This window comes from Engystomops pustulosus, chromosome 8 (genome assembly GCF_040894005.1).
Source record: "Engystomops pustulosus chromosome 8, aEngPut4.maternal, whole genome shotgun sequence".
Lineage (NCBI taxonomy): Eukaryota > Metazoa > Chordata > Amphibia > Anura > Leptodactylidae > Engystomops > Engystomops pustulosus.
In genome coordinates, this window is record NC_092418.1 from 15165195 (window position 1) to 15192193 (window position 26999).

General features: G+C 48.4%; 1 protein-coding gene and 1 long non-coding RNA gene across 3 annotated transcripts in view; one reads left to right on the top strand and one right to left on the bottom strand.

The window, feature by feature from the left end:
• The window catches only part of AXIN1 (axin 1), a 97702-nt gene that overhangs the window by 37173 nt on the left and 33530 nt on the right, over positions 1–26999 (bottom strand). The gene's annotated exons all lie outside the window — the stretch shown is intronic.
• LOC140074726 (uncharacterized) overlaps positions 1–26999 on the top strand; it is a 128018-nt gene that overhangs the window by 11769 nt on the left and 89250 nt on the right. For both annotated transcript variants that reach the window (XR_011849258.1, XR_011849257.1), the window contains exon 3: positions 21068–21173. This is a non-coding gene — a long non-coding RNA (uncharacterized lncRNA). The remainder of the gene's footprint in view (positions 1–21067; positions 21174–26999) is intronic.

Below are 26999 nucleotides of genomic sequence, written 5' to 3' on the forward strand. Positions count from 1 at the left end.
TGTTACATATATTGTATAGGCAGCTGAGGACCCCCAATAGAGTACAAATAAGGAGATTAAAGGGCACCTACCACCAGAAATCTACCTATAAAGGTAGATCGGGTGGTAGGTGGATCAATGGGACGTGAGGATAGCCCTTTTTTGGAAACTTTTATTACCCTAATATGTAAATTTTTTTATGCAGCTACTGGGGTGTGGAGTAGCCGCATCTGAGGTTACACGAGGCGGCTACTCCCCCATACCGCCCCCCCCCCCCCCCCCCCCGGTAGCCACTTTACCCCTCCTACTCACCATCTTCGGCGCGCAGTTGCTCGTAGCTGCGCGCCCTCGTCCGACGATCCTGCCGTCTGTGCATGCGCAGAACAGCAGGCCCGCTCCTGTGCAGCCTCGGCTTCGGAGCAGTGACCGCGCAGGCGCGGGCCTGCTGTTCTGCGCATGCGCAGACGGCAGCATTGTCGGACGAGGGCGCGCAGCTACGAGCAGCTGTGCGCCGAAGATGGTGAGTAGGAGGGGTAAAGTGGCTACCGGGGCGTGGAGTAGCCGCCTCGTGTAACCTCAGATGCGGCTACTCCACGCCCCAGTAGCCGCATAAAAAAATTTACATATTAGGGTAATAAAAGTTTCCAAAAAAGTGCTGGGACGCGAGGATTAGCCCTTAAAAGGGCTATCCTCACGTCCCATTGATCCACCTACCACCCGATCTACCTTTATAGGTAGATTTGTGGTGGTAGGTTTCCTTTAAGTTTGGATTATCATTGTAGCTTTGTTCTAGGGTTCTGGGCTGCCTGGGACTGCAGGAGGCCTTGAGTCCTGTCTGGCAAACTCTGCGTTGGGATGATGGCACAGATGTGCCACTTCTGGCACCCGTGCCATAGGTTCGCCACCACTGGTATAGATGAATATGATCATTATCTATCTCTCTATATTTTTTATTTGGTGCCATCATATTCTCCAGCCCTTTGCAAATCATGGAGTACAAATACAGACTAAGGCCTCTTTTACATGGACGTATGCTCGTCCCACTGTAGCCCCGGTGAGCATACATTCGCGCGCTGGAGAGGCGGAGGGATGATCGCTGCTCACCCTTCTCCTCTACATAGCGATGTACAGCAGACAGGTAAAGATGGAGCATGCACTATCTTTTTCCTGTGTACGATACGGGGGCAAACAAATTTGTATGCGTCCGCACAACGTGAAAGGGGCATAACTGATAAATAACCTGGTGAAATAAGCCAATATGGCCGTGCTCGTATGAGATGGATAGATATGACTTTTCTAGGTATGAGATAGATTTGATGATATACAGGCAGTTACATACAAGATAAGTACAAACCTATGGAACCTAAGTTGAATTTGTATGTAAGTCGAAACTGTATATTTTATAATTGTAGTTCCAGACAAAAAAATTTTTTTTGCCCCAGTGACAATTGGAGTTTCAAAATTTTTTTGTTGTACTGGGACCAAGGATTATCCATAAAGCTTCATTACAGACACCTTACAGCTGATCATTGCAGCTGGAGACTATAATAATGTATCCAGAGAGCAGAGGGGTCCGCCTTTAACTAGGGGTCGTCTGTAAGTCGGGCGTCCTTAAGTAGGGGATTGCCTGTATATGTATTTCTATACATATCTAGAACTCAGCAGCTGAAATGTTTGTGTTGTCGATAGCAGTGCGTAGTTTTGGTTTGTATCTTGGAATGCTGCAATTTTTTTGACTGTAGATAGAAATACAGTAAGGTAAGTAGATAGATATGAAAGTAATAGAGGAGCCTGTACTGCAGTCAGCCTTGTACATCCACAGACACCTGACAGTGATATGAATATTCCGATAACATCCGAGAACATTCTGTAGGTTGGGGGGGAGGGGGTCATGTAATCTTTGGGATATGGTGAACCTATAGATTGGGCTTTACCCTGCGCTCCGGCACTTCCCTGTTAGCTGGAACATCCAGATCTGCTCCATACTAAAAATAAATAGGATTCAGCTCAGGAAGTTTGTGCTGTGACAGAGAAACAGCTTCAAAAGTATATTTTTCTTTTTTTTTGTGATGATCTCCCCCAGAATCTTACAGCGCAGGCTGCATTCCAGATCTGTTCTGCAGAGACTGGGAGTCCAGTGTCACCAGCCTGTGTACTAGACCCCAGGCCCTCTAGCCCTGCTGGGCCCCGCCAGCACGCTCAGGGCTAGATGTCTACGCAGAATGTCAATTTTAATGTTATGCAATCACTAGATTCCAAAACTTTTTTCAGTACCTGATACACAGCCCAACTCCAGTTTCTGCCCATATCTGTGTGAATGCTGCCTTATTTTCTAGGCTGACACAAGATCACTTGAATGTTGCAGGTTCCTAGCCTGAGGCTGCACTACTGAGACACTCTGATGACAACATTTCCCCTCGTGTATATTAAAATGGTTGCCCAGCCAATAAACATTTTTTTTTAAAAAAAACTTTCCCTTAAACTACAGCAGTCACTTACAGCATAGGAAAGTGTTTAGAGTTTAGTGCTGAGAGCCAAGAGCACAGCAGTGTGAGGACACTCGCCCCAATCCTGGAATACCAATCCATATTCCACAGTCATGCTGCTACTTACAACACATGTGCAACATCCCCCACCAGGGCCTAGCGGCAGTGGCTGGCGGTTGCGGCCTAGGCACGCTAGTGTCACGATGCTTGGTATGGGGACCGGAAGGCTGTCCTACAGCCTGGCAGCTCTCCAGCAGGTGGTGTGTGCAAGAAATATGGAGAGAGAGGCTGATGCAGTGGTTTCTCCCTGGGACAACCCCTGAGTGTCTGTAATATAAGTCCCTGGGTGATGAATGGGGAGCTCGTGGTGGTAGACGACCATATCCAGGGATCAGACGGAGGCAACGTTGTGCAAATTAACTTACAGTTCTTTATTGAACAGCAGGCAACGGCCAAACGATTAACAGCAGATTCCTAAAGATGGAAAGGTCATGGAGAGCTGGCCCACTGGAAAGGTGCACGCAGCCTGATACTAGATGCACCGTGGGCTGGTGCAGATGGAACGGAGTCCAAGTGGTGGAAACTGCAGTTCTGGGCATAAGTCTCTGGACTTGCCCTGTGTGCCAGACAGTTGGCCTGATGCACTAGAAGTTCCTGGGATTAGTGGCTGTGGCAGCACTGAAGGTGGGCTCCTCACTGTGGCTTGACTCTGCAGGCTGACAGACTAAGACTAACCATGTGCTCAGGACTGAACCTGAGATCTTAGACCAGTGATGGCGAACCTTTTAGAGACTGAGTGCCCAAACTACAACCGAAAGCCACATATTTTCAAACTTATTGGCGCCCTGAAGACAGCAGCACAGTAGCAAGATGGAGAACTTTGGATTATTATTGTAGCTTCCCTCTAAGGTCCCCTTAACAGGATGAATCACAGGCCCTGAGAAGGCGCTTCAATGATAATTCAGCTCTGTCCACTCCTGTACTTCAAGTCACTTTAAAATAGTGCTGAACATGGCACATTCTGTGCTGCCTGTGACTGTAGGAGGAGTCCTGAATGGTGACCTGTGTGCTGGGTGATGGCCTGGGTGCCCACAGAGAGGGGCTGCGAGTGCCACCTCTGGCACCCGTGCCATAGGTTCGCCACCACTGTCTTAGACCATGTGCTTCCGCCCAGCAGGGGTTTATATACTCCCCCTGGTCAGGTGGTAGAACCTCTCCAATCACCTTCAAGCTTGCATAACAGAAACCTTATTGGATAATTACATACACCAGTTAACTGTTGCCTTGCTAGGCAGTAATTACACTATTACCCAGATTCTAGAAACTTCCTAGAGAGGTGATCAATCTCCCTAACAGCTCCTGGCCTGGAGAGGGCGCTAGTCACAACTACCAGCCTGCCTATGCATTTGCAGGGGTGTTGCACATGCAAAGATATGATTACACATTTCTCCAGGTTCAATACTTAACACTAGCTGCAGAGAGCACAGGACACAGCAGTGTGTGGACCCACCCCCAATCCTGGAATCTAAATCCATATTTCCCAGACCTGCTGCTACTAACAAAATACATGAATGTCTGATTAGATTTTCAATGGGCAAGTCCTAACACTTCCTGCTCAGAGCACAGCAGTGTGAGGACACTTCTCCATTTCTACAATTCTGAAATATAAATCCATATTTCACAGTCCCGCTTCTGCTAATAGCACACACAAAGGCCTAATTCTAACAATACCTAACACAATTTTTAGAGCGCAGAGATCACAGCAATGTGAGCACCTCCAGTAGTTACAGTTCTGTACTATAAATCCATATATCACAGTTCTGCTGCTACTAACAACCTACGCAAAGGTATGATTACACATCTCTCCATGGCCAAATCGGAATACCATCCTGAAATATAAACCCATATATCACAGTCCTGCTGCTACTAACATACACAAAGGTCTGATTACACATCTCTCCAGGGACTACACATAATAGTGTAGTCTGCATGGTCACACCTGCTGACAGGTTCCCTTTAATATCAGTTGTGGTCCCTGAGTTGGCACTTGCATCTATCTACAGTAGAGGGAAGGCATTATATACATTTTATACCATCCACATGACAAGATAACTGTATCTAGTTACAAGTTTATTTAACAACTAGCGCTAGTGACCCAGTTGTTGCTGATGGCTTAACACTTGGGTGGTTGGGGGTCGCTGTATGAGTAGTGGAGGAGTCCAGCATACGTGAAATACCATGAATGTTACAAGATGCTGCTGGGAAAGGAGGACAGAACATGACACTAGAAGACCCCATTAAGTACCGTAATCTAACTTTCTAGTACGGGAGAATATCACTTGTAACCAAGTCAACAGGAATCGAGCTGCAGTGTAAGGGCGCGTTCACACGTTGCGCTTTGGTTGCGTTTTCATAGCGTTTTAAACCTCATTACAGCAGCTGAGGAGAGGTGATTTGCCTAATTACATTACTATTTACATATGTTAACGCATGCCTTAACAAAACACATGTGTTAACGTGTGTGTTAACATTGCATTTACAATGCGTTTTGTAAACTCTAATGTTAACACTAATGTAAAATCGCCTCTCTTCAGCTGTTGTAATATTTTTTTTTTAAACCACAATGAAAACGCAAACAAAGTGCAACGTGTGAACGCGCCCTAAAGGATGTGGGTGTGACAAAGCAGCAGCCTAAGGCCGGCGACACACGTGGCGTATTGAACCCGTTTTTAAGCAGTACGTTAACAAAAAGCATGCTTTTTTTGGAAAAATCATCCGTTTTGGACCCGTTTTAATTAAGATAATTGGTAAAACCGGTCAAAAACTGATGAGTTTTTTAACGGACTGCTTAAAAACGGACCAAAAACGGGTTCAAAACACCACGGCCTTAGCAGGGAAAATGTAGAGGGAATCTGTGCATTGATCCTGTAAACTAGCAATATTGGGGAGGGTGTGCTGAGACTTGTAGTCCTTATCAATACATAATATTAACCCTTCTATTCCTAACGACGGTGTCACATAGGGGACACACAGTGTGAATGGCACGCCTCTCTATATCCTGTTGCCAAACAAGCTTGTGACATCAAGTGGCAGGAGGTGGCACCGGCTTGTGCGGGGTTGTGTTACAGATAGTTCATAAAGGAGCGCATCTCGCCTTGTAAATTTCGCTCCGCAGCTGCTATTAGAAAGCTATGTGGCCTTTTAGGTCATATCCACAAAATAAAGGTCACGTCCAAAACTATTCCAGAAGGGAACTGCCGAAGGAGATCTACAGGGAATATGGACTGATCGTGTAGCTTTATAGTGTTTATAACTTATCAGTAGTAATATATGTTATAAGGGGGAAGTAGTGTCATCTCCCAGCAGTCCCTACTCCATTCCCTGTCTTCAAATGTTCACAAATATCTTCAAAAACTTGTCTAGGGTAATAGTAGGTCGAAGGGGGAGGAGGGGGATGTAGCCGCAGCTTTACTCTGAGATTGCCTGCTGTGAGAGGGGAAGGAAAGGAGGAGGAGTGGGGAGATATGTGATCGGCTTAGAGTACTGTGGGGAGAACAAAACACACTAGTGGCATGTTGTCTGAGGTATATATCCATATATTATTATATCTTCTTGAGTGCTACTCAATAAAACAGACAAGCCGGTTATCTATCGCCAGAATCCATCATGATAAACCAGGGAGACTTATTCATAAATCCAGGCACTATGACTGTGGTAATTGTCTTATATTTGTTATTCATGGCCTCCTTCTTTCTAAAAATCGACTTTCAAAATGATGTTGATGAGCCAGAAGTGCTCTGGGAGGTGTTACCAAGGATCCTCTGTAATCTGGCTTCATATACCGTTACACTGTCTCCACCTGCTCCCTCAGTACTTCACCACTCCCTCTGTAATTTCACAGCAGCAGAGGACGTTTCAGCATACACTGAGAAGAGGCTAGTGCTCCTGCATAGTGTAACAGCCGTGAAGCTACAACACGGAGGGGCTATGGTTACATTCCCTCATTGGCATAATTTTTAAAGTTGATGATTTTAGAAGGAAGGATAACAGATTACAACAGTCATGGTGCCTGGATATATGAGAAATTATCCTGGTATATTCATGGATGTTGATGGTAGATTTCTTTTAAAGGGGTTGGCCAGTCTTTTACATAAATTGCTCATGTGCCTTAATAATAATCCCTGAATGTTTATCAATGGATTCATCATCCCTGATACTTACTTTACTTTTGTTTACATGTCTGTGCTCAGATAAATAGTAGGGATTATGACTCATCCTGCTCCCCCACCTCTTACAGGTGAAGGGTGCGGCAACTTCAGGATTTCTGATACCCTCTGCACTGCTCCGACAGAGTGCACCAATCTTTTTGGTGCACCTTTAACATGGAGCGTTCAACACACTTCTGTCGGACTTTGCACAATAAATGTGGTGCACGGTTCGACTGAGCACCGGAGCGCCCCCTTCAGGGCAGAATGAATGAGTTGTAGGCACATGTGCAAGCAGTAGAAAGAACGTAGAAGACTGTGGGGGACATTTATCATAAGTCTCTTAGAGCAGAACTATTCTACTTGCCCATGGCAACCAATCAGAGCTCAGCTTTCATTTTCCCACAGCTGTTTATAAAATTAAAGCTGAGCTCTGATTGGTTTTTAATGGGCAACTTGAACAGTTTTACCTCTTATGATAAATCTCCCCAAATGAGTGAGAAACAGGAAGTAGTGTATATATGCAGAGGGCAGCGCGGTGACACCCGGGAAAGGCTGAAGATCTCCGGGGCTCAGGTACGTATACACATATAGACATGTCCAATGGAAGAGATGGCCAACCCCTTTAAGCTTCAGATCGCTGCCCTGTCCTTGTATGTATACCCTGTCTAATGTAATGTTATAATGAGCTTATGATAATGGGGCTCATTTACTTAGGGCTCCGTGGCCGCACTTTCGTTGGGTTACCCGACTTTTTCAGTTTTGCGCCCAATTCCACCGGGATTTTGGCGCACGTGATAGGATTTCGGCGCAAAGGCACCTGCTTTCGCGCGACAGAAATGGGGGGCGTGGCCATCGGAAAAACCACGGCATTTAAAAAAGGAATTGTGTCGCAAAATCAAGCACTCACATGCACCAGGGAGAAGATGGTGAACTCCGACGGACCTCGGCGCAGCTTCGATACTTGCAGGAAGTTGGACGCATGACCTTAGTGAATCGCCGGAAGACCCGAATCCTCGCCGGAGAACACGCCGCAGGATCGCGACAGGACCGGGTAAGTAAATGAGCCCCAATATCTTCATCCATGGTGGTACCAAATTCACTGAATTCCATCCTAGTACATAAAGGTTCCCAATAGTGACCGGCTCGGAGGCACCTGCTTAGCTGCAAAGTGTCTCTGCAGCTTGTTTACAGATGTCGGTAGCTACACGCTGCGCACAAGGACCCTCCGTCAACACTCGCGACTAAAATAAGCCTTTTGTAGGTCACAGATACAAGGTGGAGCCGCTCACCAGGCATTCACCTTGGTTATATGGTGGTATATAGAAAGACGAGAGGCGGAGGTCTGCAGGGGAGCAATATTCTCATCTATAATGTATTACTGCTGTACACATCAGCCCATGACTTAGGCCGCGGTCACACTTGGTGTTTTGAACCCATTTTTGGTCCGCTTTTAAGCAGTCCGTCAAAAAACACATCAATTTTTTGACATGTTTTACCAATTACATTGATTAAAATGGGCCAAAAACGCGTTCAAAACCCCACATGTGACCACAGCCTCATAAGGATCCTGTCATCAGATTTTACCCCTTTAGGGCGCATTCACATGATGCGTTACATCGCGTTGTGCGTTGCGTTTTTGACACAATCCTCTGGCTTCAGCCCGGATCACATGCTGAGGTTACATTGCGTTTTAGCAGATGCAGTGGAAACGCAATGTAACCTCATCAAGGCTGAAGCCGGTGGAATACGTCATAAATGCAACGCACAGCGTGACGCAACGCATTGTGTGAATGCGCCCTTAATCTTCCTGATCCCTCAGGTAGGGAATGAAATGTCCTTTCTCGCATTGCCGCTTATGAAAATCTCAGTGACATTGAGCAGAGCAGAGTGAGTTTTGCCTAAGATGAGTCAAGTTTAGAAGCTGCAGGGGAGCAAAATTTGATTGTAAGCTCTTGTGTCACCCCCTCATCCTCATACACTGTAAGCTCTTGTGTCACCCCCTCATCCTCATAGACTGTAAGCTCTTGTGTCACCCCCTCATCCTCATAGTCTGTAATCTCTTGTGTCACCCCCTCATCCTCATACACTGTAAGCTCTTGTGTCACCCCCTCATCCTCATAGACTGTAAGCTCTTGTGTCACCCCCTCATCCTCATACACTGTAAGCTCTTGTGTAACCCCCTCATCCTCATAGACTGTAAGCTCTTATGTCACCCCTCATCCTCATAGACTGTAAGCTCTTGTGTCACCCCCTCATCCTCATAGACTGTAAGCTCTTGTGTCACCCCCTCATCCTCATAGACTGTAAGCTCTTGTGTCACCCCTCATCCTCATAGACTGTAAGCTCTTGTGTCACCCCTCATCCTCATAGACTGTAAGCTCTTGTGTCACCCCCTCATCCTCATAGACTGTAAGCTCTTGTGTCACCCCCTCATCCTCATAGACGGTAAGCTCTTATGTCACCCCCTCATCCTCATAGTCTGTAAGCTCTTGTGTCACCCCCTCATCCTCAGACTGTAAGCTCTTGTGTCACCCCCTCATCCTCATAGACTGTAAGCTCTTGTGTCACCCCCTCATCCTCATAGACTGTAAGCTCATGTCACCCCCTCATCCTCATAGACTGTAATCTCTTGTGTCAACCCCTCATCCTCATAGACTGTAAGCTCTTGTGTCACCCCCTCATCCTCATAGACTGTAAGCTCTTGTGTATCTCCCTCATCCTCATAGACTGTAAGCTCTTGTGTCATCCCCTCATCCTCATAGACTGTAAGCTCATGTGTCACCCCCTCATCCTCATAGACTGTAAGCTCTTGTGTCACCCCCTCATCCTCATAGACTGTAAGCTCTTGTGTCCCCCCTCATCCTCATAGACTGTAAGCTCTTGTGTATCCCCCTCATCCTCATAGACTGTAAGTTCTTGTGTCACCCCCTCCTCCTCATAGACTGTTAGCTCTTGTGTCCCCCCTCATCCTCATAGACTGTAATCTCTTGTGTCACCCCCTCATCCTCATAGACTGTAAGCTCATGTGTCACCCCCTCATCCTCATAGACTGTAAGCTCTTGTGTCACCCCCTCATCCTCATACACTGTAAGCTCTTGTGTAACCCCCTCACCCTCATAGACTGTAAGCTCTTATGTCACCCCCTCATCCTCATAGACTGTAAGCTCTTATGTCACCCCCTCATCCTCATAGACTGTAAGCTCTTGTGTCACCCCCTCATCCTCATAGACTGTAAGCTCTTGTGTCACCCCCTCATCCTCATAGACTGTAAGCTCTTGTGTCCTCCCCTCATCCTCATAGACTGTAAGCTCTTGTGTCACCCCCTCATCCTCATAGTCTGTAATCTCTTGTGTCACCCCCTCATCCTCATACACTGTAAGCTCTTGTGTCACCCCCTCATCCTCATAGACTGTAAGCTCTTGTGTCACCCCCTCATCCTCATACACTGTAAGCTCTTGTGTAACCCCCTCATCCTCATAGACTGTAAGCTCTTATGTCACCCCCTCATCCTCATAGACTGTAAGCTCTTGTGTCACCCCCTCATCCTCATAGACTGTAAGCTCTTGTGTCACCCCTCATCCTCATAGACTGTAAGCTCTTGTGTCACTCCCTCATCCTCATAGACTGTAAGCCCTTGTGTCCTCCCCTCATCCTCATAGACTGTAAGCTCTTGTGTCACCCCCTTATCCTCATAGACTGTAAGCTCTTGTGTCACCCCTCATCCTCATAGACTGTAAGCTCTTGTGTCACTCCCTCATCCTCATAGACTGTAAGCTCTTGTGTCACCCCCTCATCCTCATAGACTGTAAGCTCTTGTGTCACCCCCTCATCCTCATAGACTGTAAGCTCTTGTGTCACCCCTCATCCTCATAGACTGTAAGCTCTTGTGTCACCCCTCATCCTCATAGACTGTAAGCTCTTGTGTCACCCCCTCATCCTCATAGACTGTAAGCTCTTGTGTCACCCCCCTCATCCTCATAGACTGTAAGCTCTTGTGTCACTCCCTCATCCTCATAGACTGTAAGCCCTTGTGTCCTCCCCTCATCCTCATAGACTGTAAGCTCTTGTGTCACCCCCTTATCCTCATAGACTGTAAGCTCTTGTGTCACCCCTCATCCTCATAGACTGTAAGCTCTTGTGTCACTCCCTCATCCTCATAGACTGTAAGCTCTTGTGTCACCCCCTCATCCTCATAGACTGTAAGCCCTTGTGTCACCCCCCTCATCCTCATAGACTGTAAGCTCTTGTGTCACCCCCCTCATCCTCATAGACTGTAAGCTCTTGTGTCACTCCCTCATCCTTATAGACTGTAAGCTCTTGTGTCACCCCCTCATCCTCATAGACTGTAAGCCCTTGTGTCACCCCTTATCCTCATAGACTGTAAGCTCTTGTGTCACCCCTCATCCTCATAGACTGTAAGCTCTTGTGTCACCCCTCATCCTCATAGACTGTAAGCTCTTGTGTCACTCCCTCATCCTCATAGACTATAAGCTCTTGTGTCCCCCCCTCATCCTCATAGACTGTAAGCTCTTGTGTCACCCCCTCATCCTCATAGACTGTAAGCTCTTGTGTCACTCCCTCATCCTCATAGACTGTAAGCTCTTTTGTCACCCCCTCATCCTCATAGACTGTAAGCTCTTGTGTCCTCCCCTCATCCTCATAGACTGTAAGCTCTTGTGTCACCCATCATCCTCATAGACTGTAATCTCTTGTGTCAACCCCTCATCCTCATAGACTGTAAGCTCTTGTGTCACCCATCATCCTCATAGACTGTAATCTCTTGTGTCAACCCCTCATCCTCATAGACTGTAATCTCTTGTGTCAACCCCTCATCCTCATAGACTGTTAGCTCTCGTGTCACCCCCTCATCCTCATAGACTGTAAGCTCTTGTGTATCCCCCTAATCCTCATAGAGTGTAAGCTCTTGTGTCACCCCCTCATCCTCATAGACTGTAAGCTCCTGTGTCACCCCCTCATCCTCATAGACTGTAAGCTCTTGTGTCACCCCCTCATCCTCATAGACTGTAAGCTCTTGTGTCACCCTTCATCCTCATAGACTGTAAGCTCTTGTGTCCCCCTCATCCTCATAGACTGTAAGCTCTTGTGTCACCCCCTCATCCTCATAGACTGTAAGCTCTTGTGTCATCCCGTCATCCTAATAGACTGCAAGCTCTTGTGTCACCCCCTCATCCTCATAGACTGTAAGCTCTTGTGTCACCCCCTCATCCTCATAGACTGTAAGCTCTTGTGTCACCCCCTCATCCTCATAGACTGTAAGCTCTTGTGTTACCTCCTCATCCTCATAGACTGTAAGCTCTTGTGTCCCCCTCATCCTCATAGACTGTAAGCTCTTGTGTCACCCCCTCATCCTCATAGACTGTAAGCTCTTGTGTCACCCCCTCATCCTCATAGACTGTAAGCTCTTATGTCACCCCCTCATCCTCATAGTCTGTAAGCTCTTGTGTCACCCCCTCATCCTCAGACTGTAAGCTCTTGTGTCACCCTCTCATTCTCATAGACTGTAAGCTCTTGTGTCACCCCCTCATCCTCATAGACTGTAAGCTCATGTCACCCCCTCATCCTCATAGACTGTAATCTCTTGTGTCAACCCCTCATCCTCATAGACTGTAAGCTCTTGTGTCACCCCCTCATCCTCATAGACTGTAAGCTCTTGTGTATCTCCCTCATCCTCATAGACTGTAAGCTCTTGTGTCATCCCCTCATCCTCATAGACTGTAAGCTCATGTGTCACCCCCTCATCCTCATAGACTGTAAGCTCTTGTGTCACCCCCTCATCCTCATAGACTGTAAGCTCTTGTGTCCCCCCTCATCCTCATAGACTGTAAGCTCTTGTGTATCCCCCTCATCCTCATAGACTGTAAGTTCTTGTGTCACCCCCTCCTCCTCATAGACTGTTAGCTCTTGTGTCCCCCCTCATCCTCATAGACTGTAATCTCTTGTGTCACCCCCTCATCCTCATAGACTGTAAGCTCATGTGTCACCCCCTCATCCTCATAGACTGTAAGCTCTTGTGTCACCCCCTCATCCTCATACACTGTAAGCTCTTGTGTAACCCCCTCATCCTCATAGACTGTAAGCTCTTATGTCACCCCCTCATCCTCATAGACTGTAAGCTCTTGTGTCACCCCCTCATCCTCATAGACTGTAAGCTCTTGTGTCACCCCCTCATCCTCATAGACTGTAAGCTCTTGTGTCACCCCCTCATCCTCATAGTCTGTAATCTCTTGTGTCACCCCCTCATCCTCATACACTGTAAGCTCTTGTGTCACCTCCTCATCCTCATAGACTGTAAGCTCTTGTGTCACCCCCTCATCCTCATACACTGTAAGCTCTTGTGTAACCCCCTCATCCTCATAGACTGTAAGCTCTTATGTCACCCCCTCATCCTCATAGACTGTAAGCTCTTGTGTCACCCCCTCATCCTCATAGACTGTAAGCTCTTGTGTCACCCCCTCATCCTCATAGACTGTAAGCTCTTGTGTCACCCCTCATCCTCATAGACTGTAAGCTCTTGTGTCACCCCTCATCCTCATAGACTGTAAGCTCTTGTGTCACCCCCTCATCCTCATAGACTGTAAGCTCTTGTGTCACCCCCCTCATCCTCATAGACTGTAAGCTCTTGTGTCACTCCCTCATCCTCATAGACTGTAAGCCCTTGTGTCCTCCCCTCATCCTCATAGACTGTAAGCTCTTGTGTCACCCCCTTATCCTCATAGACTGTAAGCTCTTGTGTCACCCCTCATCCTCATAGACTGTAAGCTCTTGTGTCACTCCCTCATCCTCATAGACTGTAAGCTCTTGTGTCACCCCCTCATCCTCATAGACTGTAAGCCCTTGTGTCACCCCTTATCCTCATAGACTGTAAGCTCTTGTGTCACCCCCCTCATCCTCATAGACTGTAAGCTCTTGTGTCACTCCCTCATCCTTATAGACTGTAAGCTCTTGTGTCACCCCCTCATCCTCATAGACTGTAAGCCCTTGTGTCACCCCTTATCCTCATAGACTGTAAGCTCTTGTGTCACCCCTCATCCTCATAGACTGTAAGCTCTTGTGTCACCCCTCATCCTCATAGACTGTAAGCTCTTGTGTCACTCCCTCATCCTCATAGACTATAAGCTCTTGTGTCCCCCCCTCATCCTCATAGACTGTAAGCTCTTGTGTCACCCCCTCATCCTCATAGACTGTAAGCTCTTGTGTCACTCCCTCATCCTCATAGACTGTAAGCTCTTGTGTCCTCCCCTCATCCTCATAGACTGTAAGCTTTTGTGTCACCCATCATCCTCATAGACTGTAAGCTCTTGTGTCAACCCCTCATCCTCATAGACTGTAAGCTCTTGTGTCACTCCCTCATCCTCATAGACTGTAAGCTCTTTTGTCCTCCCCTCATCCTCATAGACTGTAAGCTCTTGTGTCACCTCCTCATCCTCATACACTGTAAGCTCTTGTGTCAACCCCTCATCCTCATAGACTGTAAGCTCTTGTGTCACCCATCATCCTCATAGACTGTAATCTCTTGTGTCAACCCCTCATTCTCATAGACTGTAATCTCTTGTGTCAACCCCTCATCCTCATAGACTGTAAGCTCTCGTGTCACCCCCTCATCCTCATAGACTGTAAGCTCTTGTGTATCCCCCTAATCCTCATAGAGTGTAAGCTCTTGTGTCCCCCTCATCCTCATAGACTGTAAGCTCTTGTGTCACCCCCTCATCCTCATAGACTGTAAGCTCTTGTGTCATCCCGTCATCCTAATAGACTGCAAGCTCTTGTGTCACCCCCTCATCCTCATAGACTGTAAGCTCTTGTGTCACCCCCTCATCCTCATAGACTGTAAGCTCTTGTGTCACCCCCTCATCCTCATAGACTGTAAGCTCTTGTGTTACCTCCTCATCCTCATAGACTGTAAGCTCTTGTGTCCCCCTCATCCTCATAGACTGTAAGCTCTTGTGTCACCCCCTCATCCTCATAGACTGTAAGCTCTTGTGTCACCCTCTCATCCTCATAGACTGTAAGCTCTTATGTCACCCCCTCATCCTCATAGTCTGTAAGCTCTTGTGTCACCCCCTCATCCTCATAGACTGTAAGCTCTTGTGTTACCTCCTCATCCTCATAGACTGTAAGCTCTTGTGTCACCCCTCATCCTCATAGACTGTAAGCTCTTGTGTCACCCCCTCATCCTCATAGACTGTAAGCTCTTGTGTCACCCCCTCATCCTCATAGACTGTAAGCTCTTGTGTCTCCCCCTCATCCTCATAGACTGTAAGCTCTTGTGTCACCCCCTCCTCCTCATAGACTGTAATCTCTTGTGTCACCCCCTCATCCTCATAGACTGTAAGCTCTTGTGTACCCATCATCCTCATAGACTGTAAGTTCTTGTGTCACCCCCTCATCCTCATAGACTGTAAGCTCTTGTGTCACCCCCTCATCCTCATAGAGTGTAAGCTCTTGTGTCACCCCCTCATCCTCATAGACTGTAAGCTCCTGTGTCACCCCCTCATCCTCATAGACTGTAAGCTCTTGTGTCACCCCCTCATCCTCATAGACTGTAAGCTCTTGTGTTACCTCCTCATCCTCATAGACTGTAAGCTCTTGTGTCACCCCCTCATCCTCATAGACTGTAAGCTCTTGTGTCACCCCTCATCCTCATAGACTGTAAGCTCTTGTGTCACCCCCTCATCCTCATAGACTGTAAGCTCATGTGTCACCCCCTCATCCTCATAGACTGTAAGCTCTTGTGTCTCCCCCTCATCCTCATAGACTGTAAGCTCTTGTGTCACCCCCTCCTCCTCATAGACTGTAATCTCTTGTGTCACCCCCTCATCCTCATAGACTGTAAGCTCTTGTGTCCCCATCATCCTCATAGACGGTAAGCTCCTGTGTCACCCCCTCATCCTCATAGACTGTAAGCTCTTGTGTCATCCCTCATCCTCATAGACTGTAAGCTCTTTTGTCATCCCCTCATCCTCATAGACTGTAAGCTCTTGTGTCCCCATCATCCTCATAGACGGTAAGCTCCTGTGTCACCCCCTCATCCTCATAGACTGTAAGCTCTTGTGTCATCCCTCATCCTCATAGACTGTAAGCTCTTGTGTCATCCCCTCATCCTCATAGACTGTAAGCTCTTGTGTCACCCCCTCATCCTCATAGACTGTAAGCTCTTGTGTCATCCCTCATCCTCATAGACTGTAAGCTCTTGTGTCATCCCCTCATCCTCATAGACTGTAAGCTCTTGTGTCCCCATCATCCTCATAGACGGTAAACTCCTGTGTCACCCCCTCATCCTCATAGACTGTAAGCTCTTGTGTCATCCCTCATCCTCATAGACTGTAAGCTCTTGTGTCATCCCCTCATCCTCATAGACTGTAAGCTCTTGTGTCACCCCCTCATCCTCATAGACTGTAAGCTATTGGTCACCCTCTCATCCTCATAGACTGTAAGCTCTTGTGTCCTCCCCTCATCCTCATAGACTGTAAGCTCCTGTGTCACCCCCTCATCCTCATAGACTGTTAGCTCTTGTGTCATCCCTCATCCTCATAGACTGTAAGATCTTGTGTCACCCCCTCATCCTCATAGACTGTAAGCTCTTGTGTCACCCCCTCATCCTCATAGACTGTAAGCTCTTGTGTCACCCCCTCATCCTCATAGACTGTAAGCTCTTGTGTCATCCCTCATCCTCATAGACTGTAAGCTATTGGTCACCCTCTCATCCTCATAGACTGTAAGCTCTTGTGTCCTCCCCTCATCCTAATAGACTGCAAGCTCTTGTGTCACCCCCTCATCCTCATAGACTGTAAGCTCTTGTGTCACCCCCTCATCCTCATAGACTGTAAGCTCTTGTGTCACCCCCTCATCCTCATAGACTGTAAGCTCTTGTGTTACCTCCTCATCCTCATAGACTGTAAGCTCTTGTGTCCCCCTCATCCTCATAGACTGTAAGCTCTTGTGTCACCCCCTCATCCTCATAGACTGTAAGCTCTTGTGTCACCCTCTCATCCTCATAGACTGTAAGCTCTTATGTCACCCCCTCATCCTCATAGTCTGTAAGCTCTTGTGTCACCCCCTCATCCTCATAGACTGTAAGCTCTTGTGTTACCTCCTCATCCTCATAGACTGTAAGCTCTTGTGTCACCCCTCATCCTCATAGACTGTAAGCTCTTGTGTCACCCCCTCATCCTCATAGACTGTAAGCTCTTGTGTCACCCCCTCATCCTCATAGACTGTAAGCTCTTGTGTCTCCCCCTCATCCTCATAGACTGTAAGCTCTTGTGTCACCCCCTCCTCCTCATAGACTGTAATCTCTTGTGTCACCCCCTCATCCTCATAGACTGTAAGCTCTTGTGTACCCATCATCCTCATAGACTGTAAGTTCTTGTGTCACCCCCTCATCCTCATAGACTGTAAGCTCTTGTGTCACCCCCTCATCCTCATAGAGTGTAAGCTCTTGTGTCACCCCCTCATCCTCATAGACTGTAAGCTCCTGTGTCACCCCCTCATCCTCATAGACTGTAAGCTCTTGTGTCACCCCCTCATCCTCATAGACTGTAAGCTCTTGTGTTACCTCCTCATCCTCATAGACTGTAAGCTCTTGTGTCACCCCCTCATCCTCATAGACTGTAAGCTCTTGTGTCACCCCTCATCCTCATAGACTGTAAGCTCTTGTGTCACCCCCTCATCCTCATAGACTGTAAGCTCATGTGTCACCCCCTCATCCTCATAGACTGTAAGCTCTTGTGTCTCCCCCTCATCCTCATAGACTGTAAGCTCTTGTGTCACCCCCTCCTCCTCATAGACTGTAATCTCTTGTGTCACCCCCTCATCCTCATAGACTGTAAGCTCTTGTGTCCCCATCATCCTCATAGACGGTAAGCTCCTGTGTCACCCCCTCATCCTCATAGACTGTAAGCTCTTGTGTCATCCCTCATCCTCATAGACTGTAAGCTCTTTTGTCATCCCCTCATCCTCATAGACTGTAAGCTCTTGTGTCCCCATCATCCTCATAGACGGTAAGCTCCTGTGTCACCCCCTCATCCTCATAGACTGTAAGCTCTTGTGTCATCCCTCATCCTCATAGACTGTAAGCTCTTGTGTCATCCCCTCATCCTCATAGACTGTAAGCTCTTGTGTCACCCCCTCATCCTCATAGACTGTAAGCTCTTGTGTCATCCCTCATCCTCATAGACTGTAAGCTCTTGTGTCATCCCCTCATCCTCATAGACTGTAAGCTCTTGTGTCCCCATCATCCTCATAGACGGTAAACTCCTGTGTCACCCCCTCATCCTCATAGACTGTAAGCTCTTGTGTCATCCCTCATCCTCATAGACTGTAAGCTCTTGTGTCATCCCCTCATCCTCATAGACTGTAAGCTCTTGTGTCACCCCCTCATCCTCATAGACTGTAAGCTATTGGTCACCCTCTCATCCTCATAGACTGTAAGCTCTTGTGTCCTCCCCTCATCCTCATAGACTGTAAGCTCCTGTGTCACCCCCTCATCCTCATAGACTGTTAGCTCTTGTGTCATCCCTCATCCTCATAGACTGTAAGATCTTGTGTCACCCCCTCATCCTCATAGACTGTAAGCTCTTGTGTCACCCCCTCATCCTCATAGACTGTAAGCTCTTGTGTCACCCCCTCATCCTCATAGACTGTAAGCTCTTGTGTCATCCCTCATCCTCATAGACTGTAAGCTATTGGTCACCCTCTCATCCTCATAGACTGTAAGCTCTTGTGTCCTCCCCTCATCCTCATAGACTGTAAGCTCTTGTGTCACCCCCTCATCCTCATAGACTGTAAGCTCTTGTGTCATCCCTCATCCTCATAGACTGTAAGCTCTTGTGTCATCCCCTCATACTCATAAACTGTAAGCTCTTGTGTCCCCATCATCCTCATAGACGGTAAGCTCCTGTGTCACCCCCTCATCCTCATAGACTGTAAGCTCTTGTGTCATCCCTCATCCTCATAGACTGTAAGCTCTTGTGTCATCCCCTCATCCTCATAGACTGTAAGCTCTTGTGTCATCCCTCATCCTCATAGACTGTAAGCTCTTGTGTCATTCCCTCATCCTCATAGACTGTAAGCTCTTGTGTCCCCATCATCCTCATAGACGGTAAGCTCCTGTGTCACCCCCTCATCCTCATAGACTGTAAGCTCTTGTGTCATCCCTCATCCTCATAGACTGTAAGCTCTTGTGTCATCCCCTCATCCTCATAGACTGTAAGCTCTTGTGTCACCCCCTCATCCTCATAGACTGTAAGCTATTGGTCACCCTCTCATCCTCATAGACTGTAAGCTCTTGTGTCCTCCCCTCATCCTCATAGACTGTAAGCTCCTGTGTCACCCCCTCATCCTCATAGACTGTTAGCTCTTGTGTCATCCCTCATCCTCATAGACTGTAAGCTCTTGTGTCATCCCTCATCCTCATAGACTGTAAGCTATTGGTCACCCTCTCATCCTCATAGACTGTAAGCTCGTGTGTCCTCCCCTCATCCTCATAGACTGTAAGCTCTTGTGTCACCCCCTCATCCTCATAGACTGTAAGCTCTTGTGTCACCCCCTCATCCTCATAGACTGTAAGCTCTTGTGTCCTCCCCTCATCCTCATAGACTGTAAGCTCTTGTGTCACCCCCTCCTCCTTATAGACTGTAAGCTCTTGTGTCACCCTTCATCCTCATAGACTGTAAGCTCTTGTGTCCCCCTCATCCTCATAGACTGTAAGCTCTTGTGTCACCCCCTCATCCTCATAGACTGTAAGCTCTTGTGTCACCCCCTCATCCTCATAGACTGTAAGCTCTTGTGATCAGGGCCCTCCCTCCTATTGTTCCATATGACTGTTTGTACTCTGTAATGTAATATTATATTTGTATCTGTCCCCTATGATAAGTAAAGCTACGGAATATGATGGCGCTGTATAAATAAAGATTATTTTTATTATTATTTTAATTTCAGATGCCCCTATCTTTGGTTCTATAGCACCTAGAAACTTCTGGTGTCATATTCAAGATATTCAATAATCACATCTTTCAGATCAGATCAGGCTTGTGGTTTTGTGAGCTACAGAACCAGAGATACAGTCATTTATGGAAATTCCCAACTATGTTGTTAGCAGCCTGTATTTCCGGTTCTGTAGATCACAGAGCCACAAGTCTTATGTGTTCTAAAAGATGGGATCCTTATCTGTGACATAACACCAAAAATATGAGGCAATTTAAGGGGCGTCTACCTTTAGGGCGCGTTCACACGTTGCGTTTTGGTCGCGTTTTCATTGCGTTTGAAATGCATATACAACAGCTGATGAGAGGTGAACGTTTGTAAACGCAATGTTAACGCACGTGTGTAACAAAACACATGCGTTAACGCGTTGTTAACGCATGCGTTAACACCGTGTTTACAATGCGTTTTGTAAACGGAAATGTTAACAGTGATGTCATTAGGCAAATCACCTCTCCTCAGCTGTTGTATATATGTTCAAACGCAATGAAAACGCAGGTCAAAACGCAACGTGTGAACGCGCCCTTAAACTTGACTCATCTTAAGTAAAATATGACTCTTTTTCTGCTCATTCTCACAAGAGAAGTTTTTTTTTTTTATAGGTAAAAGGGTGAGATATAATATAAAAGAGGGAATTCTAGAAAGGACATTTCATCCCTGGGCTGAGGGGGCTGCTAGATCAATGGGGTAATCAGGTTCCCTTTAAGGGTGCGGTCACACGTCGCGTTTAATGCATGCGTTTAAAAACGCATTGGATTAGCTGAAGAGTGATTTGCCTAATTAAACACCTCTTAACAGTTGTGTTTACAAAACGCATGCGTTAACCGCGATGTTAACGCATGCGTTAACAATGCGTTAACTGTTGCGTTTTGTAAACACAGGTGTTACCAGCTGTTTAATTAGGCAAATCACTCTCCAGCTATTGCAATGCGTTTTTAAACGCATGCGTTAAACGCGCCGTGTGACCGCACCCTAATAATGGGTCCATTAGCTGGACAATGGCCTCACATCCCCATCAGAAGAGAACACTTGCACGTGGTAGGTGCCAGACTTCAGAATAAGAAAGATCCTCCAGGATCGGCAGGGAATTATTGTTTCTTCATACACGGAGCCATTTTCATGAATCCTTGCATCGTTCAGCGTGAATTTCTCTCTCACAATATTTCATTACAACCACTTCTCTAGAATTGTTCATCTTTTGTTTTAAACGTCCTCTCGATGGAAATTCACACTCCGAGGAATAAAGCTTTCCCCGTTGTGTTCCTGTAGGAGCCTCATGAGGTTGATTGCTGCATTCAGTGTGGCGGTATATGAAGCGTGCAGCGTGATTGCGCTAATTAGTGATGGCGATGTGTGCGGATGTCTGACGGATCACTTATTTCCTGTTTACAGGATGAAAACTTACTGACGGCTTGTACAGGGATGTGACAAACTGGACCCCCCCCCCCAATCCGCTCTGGTCTGAATACTGTCCAGGTGTAACAGTGAAGCTGAGGAGGTAATTATCTAATCCTTATAGCTAAGGGTGATGCCACACGTGGCGTTTTTGGTCCGTTTTTTAAGCTTGGGGAATGGAGAATGATATGGTGGCGGAGCCGATAGGTTTTTGAGTGTCAAGGGGTTGGCCAAATAATTGATATTGTTTGTGTTATGATAAGTTACACAATCTTCCAATACACTTTCTGTATCAATTCCTCATGATTTCATAGATCTCTGCTTGCTGTCATTCTGTAGGAAGCTTCATTGTTAACTCCCGTGGATAAACTCATGTGATGTCAAGATTCATGGTCATGTGGTTACACCGGTGCATGGCCCTTTATATCCCTGGTCATGTGATGTCACAAAGGTACACGGCTAGTTATATCCCTGGTCATGTGATGTCACACCGGTGCATGGCCCTTTATATCCGTGGTCATGTGTTGTCACACAGGTGCACGGCTAGTTATATCCCTGGTCATGTGATGTCACAAAGGTACACGGCTAGTTATATCCCTGGTCATGTGATGTCACAAAGGTACACGGCTAGTTATATCCCTGGTCATGTGATGTCACACAGGTGCACGGCTCCTTATATCCCTGGTCATGTGATGTCACACAGGTGCATAGCCCTTTATATGCCTGGTCAAGTGATGTCACACAGGTGCACGACTCCTTATATCCCTGGTCATGTTATGTCACACAGGTGCACAGCTCATTTTATTCCTGGTCATGTGATGTCACACAGGTGCAAGGCTCGTTATATCCCTGATCATGTGACATCACACAGGTGCGCGGCTTATTATATCCCTGGTCATGTGACATCACACAGGTGCACGGCTCATTCTATCCCCGGTCATGTGACATCACACAGGTGCTCGGCTCATTCTATCCCTGGTCATGTGACATCACACAGGTGTGCGGCTCATTCTATCCCTGGTCATGTGAAATCACACAGGTGCGCGGCTCATTCTATCCCCGGTCATGTGACATCACACAGGTGCACAGCTCATTCTGTCCCTGGTCATGTGACATCACACAGGTGCACGGCTCATTCTGTCCCTGGTCATGTGACATCACACAGGTGCACGGCTCATTCTATCCCTGGTCATGTGACATCACACAGGTGCACAGCTCATTCTATCCCTGGTCATGTGACGTCACACAGGTGCACGGCTCATTCTATCCCTGGTCATGTGATGTCACACAGGTGCGCGGCTCATTCTATTCCTGGTCATGTGATGTCACACAGGTGCATGGCTCGGTATATCCCCGGTCATGTGACATCACACAGGTGCGCGGCTCATTCTATCCCCGGTCATGTGACATCACACAGGTGCGCGGCTCATTCTATCCCCGGTCATGTGACATCACACAGGTGCTCGGCTCATTCTATCCCTGGTCATGTGACATCACACAGGTGCGCGGCTCATTCTATCCCTGGTCATGTGACATCACACAGGTGCGCGGCTCATTCTATCCCCGGTCATGTGACATCACACAGGTGCACAGCTCATTCTATCCCTGGTCATGTGACGTCACACAGGTGCACGGCTCATTCTATCCCTGGTCATGTGATGTCACACAGGTGCGCGGCTCATTCTATTCCTGGTCATGTGATGTCACACAGGTGCATGGCTCGGTATATCCCCGGTCATGTGACATCACACAGGTGCGCGGCTCATTCTATCCCTGGTCATGTGACATCACACAGGTGCACGGCTCATTCTATCCCTGGTCATGTGACATCACACAGGTGGGTGGCTCATTCTATCCCCGGTCATGTGATGTCACACAGGTGCGCGGCTCATTCTATCCCTGGTCATGTGATGTCACACAGGTGCGCGGCTCATTCTATCCCTGGTCATGTGACATCACACAGGTGCACGGCTCATTCTATCCCTGGTCATGTGATGTCACACAGGTGCGCGGCTCATTCTATCCCTGGTCATGTGATGTCACACAGGTGTGCGGCTCATTCTATCCCCGGTCATGTGACATCACACAGGTGCACGGCTCATTCTATCCCTGGTCATGTGACATCACACAGGTGCACAGCTCATTCTATCCCTGGTCATGTGATGTCACACAGGTGCGCGGCTCATTCTATCCCTGGTCATGTGATGTCACACAGGTGTGCGGCTCATTCTATCCCCGGTCATGTGACATCACACAGGTGCACGGCTCATTCTATCCCTGGTCATGTGACATCACACAGGTGCACGGCTCATTCTATCCCTGATCATGTGACATCACACAGGTGGGTGGCTCATTCTATCCCCGGTCATGTGACATCACACAGGTGCGCGGCTCATTCTATCCCTGGTCATGTGATGTCACACAGGTGCGCGGCTCATTCTATCCCCGGTCATGTGACATCACACAGGTGCACGGCTCATTCTATCCCTGGTCATGTGACATCACACAGGTGGGTGGCTCATTCTATCCCCGGTCATGTGACATCACACAGGTGCGTGGCTCATTCTATCCCTGGTCATGTGACATCACACAGGTGCGCAGCTCATTCTATCCCCGGTCATGTGACATCACACAGGTGCACGGCTCATTCTATCCCTGGTCATGTGACATCACACAGGTGGGTGGCTCATTCTATCCCCGGTCATGTGACATCACACAGGTGCACGGCTCATTCTATCCCTGGTCATGTGATGTCACACAGGTGCACGGCTCATTCTATCCCCGGTCATGTGACATCACACAGGTCTGATTATTCTCTGTTACTGTGATGTCTTGCAGGGTCTTCCCGCTCTAGGAAAGTTTATGGTGGGGAGTGTATTTTTGCACTTGGGTAAGATAACTCCCATAAAAACCCCAAAAATATCAACCATGCAGACAGTGACATCCCCTATAATTACCCTCCGTGTCTACAACATGATCCAATGTCCTCTAGTGCCAATCACAATGCCCGCTGTGCCAGCGCAGTGACCCAGGAGCCGCCGTCTGGACTAAACTCCTCTAATTACACCTTAAGAACCAGAATCAGTTCCACAAACCCTTCGGGTTCTCCTCCGCCCTGCGTGGAAGAAGTGTCAGCGCTCCTCCCTGTCTCGCCCAGGGTGGAAGTGATGAACCACTTGCTGACATCCCACGTAATAAGGCGCTGTATCTGAACCCAACATAAATAGCCGGATGGGTCGGCGCTAACGCTGAGGTTAGTAAACCCCGACATGAATCACGGCTTGTGCCGACTCTTCCATTCCCCTCCCTCCTCTCCTGTGTTTTGTGTCCCGGGGTTGTTGCAGGAGATGAATCACTTCATTAATGAGGATTATTTGTCTCAGATGCTGATCTTGGATCTGCACCGCGTCAGACTCGTTCTACCAGTGTCTCTTCTCTCGCTATTTCGGGTTTTAGTGTTTGATCATATTGCGTGTAGACTCATAAAATAATATTATGTGTTCTTCTTTAATTAACAAAAAAGTGTCTGGGATGAAATGCCAGACACAGCCTATGGAAAAGGGAGGCGCTGGTACCAGACACAGCCTATGCAAAAGGGAGGCGCTGGTACCAGACACAGCCTATGGAAAAGGGAGGCGCTGGTACCAGACACAGCCTATGGAAAAGGGAGGCGCTGGTACCAGACACAGCCTATGGAAAAGGGAGGCGCTGGTACCAGACACAGCCTATGGAAAAGGGAGGCGCTGGTACCAGACACAGCCTATGGAAAAGGGGGGCGCTGGTACCAGACACAGCCTATGGAAAAGGGAGGCGCTGGTACCAGACTCAGCCTATGGAAAAGGGAGGCGCTGGTACCAGACACAGCCTATGGAAAAGGGAGGCGCTGGTACCAGACACAGCCTATGGAAAAGGGAGGCGCTGGTACCAGACACAGCATCTGGAAAAGGGAGGCGCTGGTACCAGACACAGCCTATGGAAAAGGGAGGCGCTGGTACCAGACACAGCATCTGGAAAAGGGAGGCGCTGGTACCAGACACAGCATCTGGAAAAGGGAGGCGCTGGTACCAGACACAGCCTATGGAAAAGGGAGGCGCTGGTACCAGACACAGCCTATGGAAAAGGGAGGCGCTGGTACCAGACACAGCATCTGGAAAAGGGAGGCGCTGGTACCAGACACAGCCTATGGAAAAGGGAGGCGCTGGTACCAGACACAGCATCTGGAAAAGGGAGGCGCTGGTACCAGACACAGCATCTGGAAAAGGGAGGCGCTGGTACCAGACACAGCCTATGGAAAAGGGAGGCGCTGGTACCAGACACAGCCTATGGAAAAGGGAGGCGCTGATACCAGACACAGCCTATGGAAAAGGGAGGCGCTGGTACCAGACGCAGCCTATGGAAAAGGGAGGTGCTGGTACCAGACGCAGCCTATGGAAAAGGGAGGCGCTGGTACCAGACGCAGCCTATGGAAAAGGGAGGCGCTGGTACCAGACGCAGCCTCTGGAAAAGGGAGGCGCTGGTACCAGACACAGCCTATGGAAAAGGGAGGCGCTGGTACCAGACACAGCCTATGGAAAAGGGAGGCGCTGGTACCAGACACAGCCTATGGAAAAGGGAGGCGCTGGTACCAGACACAGCATCTGGAAAAGGGAGGCGCTGGTACCAGACACAGCCTATGGAAAAGGGAGGCGCTGGTACCAGACACAGCATCTGGAAAAGGGAGGCGCTGGTACCAGACACAGCCTATGGAAAAGGGAGGCGCTGGTACCAGACACAGCCTATGGAAAAGGGAGGCGCTGGTACCAGACACAGCATCTGGAAAAGGGAGGCGCTGGTACCAGACACAGCCTATGGAAAAGGGAGGCGCTGGTACCAGACGCAGCCTATGGAAAAGGGAGGCGCTGGTACCAGACACAGCCTATGGAAAAGGGAGGCGCTGGTACCAGACGCAGCCTATGGAAAAGGGAGGCGCTGGTACCAGACACAGCCTATGCAAAAGGGAGGCGCTGGTACCAGACACAGCCTATGGAAAAGGGAGGCGCTGGTACCAGACACAGCCTATGGAAAAGGGAGGCGCTGGTACCAGACACAGCCTATGGAAAAGGGAGGCGCTGGTACCAGACACAGCCTATGGAAAAGGGAGGCGCTGGTACCAGACACAGCCTATGGAAAAGGGGGGCGCTGGTACCAGACACAGCCTATGGAAAAGGGAGGCGCTGGTACCAGACTCAGCCTATGGAAAAGGGAGGCGCTGGTACCAGACACAGCCTATGGAAAAGGGAGGCGCTGGTACCAGACACAGCCTATGGAAAAGGGAGGCGCTGGTACCAGACACAGCATCTGGAAAAGGGAGGCGCTGGTACCAGACACAGCCTATGGAAAAGGGAGGCGCTGGTACCAGACACAGCATCTGGAAAAGGGAGGCGCTGGTACCAGACACAGCATCTGGAAAAGGGAGGCGCTGGTACCAGACACAGCCTATGGAAAAGGGAGGCGCTGGTACCAGACACAGCCTATGGAAAAGGGAGGCGCTGGTACCAGACACAGCATCTGGAAAAGGGAGGCGCTGGTACCAGACACAGCCTATGGAAAAGGGAGGCGCTGGTACCAGACACAGCATCTGGAAAAGGGAGGCGCTGGTACCAGACACAGCATCTGGAAAAGGGAGGCGCTGGTACCAGACACAGCCTATGGAAAAGGGAGGCGCTGGTACCAGACACAGCCTATGGAAAAGGGAGGCGCTGATACCAGACACAGCCTATGGAAAAGGGAGGCGCTGGTACCAGACGCAGCCTATGGAAAAGGGAGGCGCTGGTACCAGACGCAGCCTATGGAAAAGGGAGGCGCTGGTACCAGACGCAGCCTATGGAAAAGGGAGGCGCTGGTACCAGACGCAGCCTCTGGAAAAGGGAGGCGCTGGTACCAGACACAG